This window comes from Bidens hawaiensis, unplaced genomic scaffold (genome assembly GCF_021521415.1).
Source record: "Bidens hawaiensis isolate Kalapana, Puna unplaced genomic scaffold, B.hawaiensis_p1.1 tig00001382_1, whole genome shotgun sequence".
In the NCBI taxonomy this organism is placed as follows: Eukaryota; Viridiplantae; Streptophyta; class Magnoliopsida; order Asterales; family Asteraceae; genus Bidens; species Bidens hawaiensis.
In genome coordinates, this window is record NW_027491078.1 from 627,864 (window position 1) to 629,617 (window position 1,754).

Here is a 1,754-nt window from a genome sequence, read left to right on the forward strand (position 1 = left end):
CATCAGCTATTTCTAATCTACCGTTTCAAACTCTAGACAATGGTCAACATTCAACCTTTGTCTTCTTCTCATCTCATATGTTTTTACGAATCAATTTCTATGACCATCCCACCAACTTTTCAAACTTCAAAAGCCGCGTTTGCACGCCTCTTTCTATATATACATACGTCCACACCAACTCGGCTATCCATTATTATTCTTTTCTTTCATACAAAGTTAGCAAAAACCATATAGACTTTAAGCTTTTTTTGTTCTTTGTAGATAATTAACAAAAACCCTAAAATGATTTCCGCATATAGGAACCGAAAAGCAGCAAGAAATGCTAACAAGATGATCAAGAAACTTGCTGAAGTGGAGGTTGATCATCAACTGATCGTACCGGAGGGTTTTCTGTGTCCAATATCATTAGAATTGATGAAAGATCCGGTCACATTATCAACCGGGATAACATACGATAGAGAAAACATCGAAAGATGGATTTTTGAAGATGGAAAGAACACGTGCCCGGTGACCGGTGTGGCGTTGACTAGCCTAGAGCCGGTGCCAAATCATACTATTAGAAGGATGATTCAAGATTGGTGTGTAGAGAATAAGTCGTATGGGTTTGATCGAATCCCAACCCCTCGAGCCCTACCTAGCGCGTCTCAAGTGTCGAACATTCTTTCGAAGATTGTGTTGATGAGGGATAAGGGTAATGTAGAAGGTCTTATGGAGATGGTGGGAAAGATTAAGGATTTAGCAAAAGAAAGTGAGAGGATGAAGAAATGCATTGTCTCAAAAGGGTCGGGTCGAGTGTTGACCGAGACGTTCGAGGCGTTTTCTTGTGATCAAACTCAAGAAAATGTTTTGGTTTTGGAGGAAATTTTGTCAGGGTTAGCCCTGATTCTTCCATTTGACCAAGAGACCAAGTCTGGTCTAGGGTCAAACGGAAATTTATGTACCATTGTAAAGATTTTAAAGGTTGGAACTTTATCGGGACGAAGGAATGCGGTGTTGGTACTTAAAGAACTCCTTTCAACCGATCAAACAAAACTCGAAGAATTCGTGGAAGTTGAAGGAAGTATTGAAGGTTTAGCAAAACTCATCAAGGAGCCAATAGACCCTACCACAACAAATGCTGCGTTGCTAGCTATTTACCACTTGGTCACTCCATCAACTTCTTTTAACCAAAAGGAAACCCTAATTACAACATTTCTTGAAATGGGCTTAACCAAAAAGATAATAGAAATGCTTGTAGATTGCACAAGAGGCATATGCGAAAAGGCGTTAGGTGTACTCGAAGGTCTTTGTAGCATTGATCAAGGGCTAGAAAAATGTTACGCCAATGCATTAACCGTCCCCGTTCTGGTGAAGAAACTCTTGCGTGTTTCAGATATCGCAACTGAGTTTTCGGTTTCGATAATTTGGAAGTTGAGCAAGTATGCTAAGAGTATTGGAGAGGAAGAAGGTGTGGCCATTGAAGCACTTCAAGTAGGAGCTTTTCAGAAGCTTTTGTTGCTGTTGCTGTTGCAAGTTGGTTCTTCTTTGAGAACTAAGGAGAAGGCTTGTGATTTGTTGAAGGATTGGAATTTGCATAGAGGGAGAGTTGAGTGTATTGAATCTATGGATTTCATGAACCTTAAAAGACCATTTTGAACAAAAGTGTAGTTTTAGGAACATTATTTATTTGTTAAGCTAACAATATTTGTAGAAAAATAATTCTTTTGTACATAAAGTTAGTTATAGAGGTACACAATTGATTGTGTTGGTTACTT

At 38.9% G+C, this 1,754-nt stretch overlaps 1 pseudogene; it reads left to right on the top strand.

The window, feature by feature from the left end:
* The first annotated feature begins 238 nt into the window (after positions 1–238).
* Positions 239–1,754, top strand: LOC143573136 (U-box domain-containing protein 21 pseudogene; annotated as a pseudogene).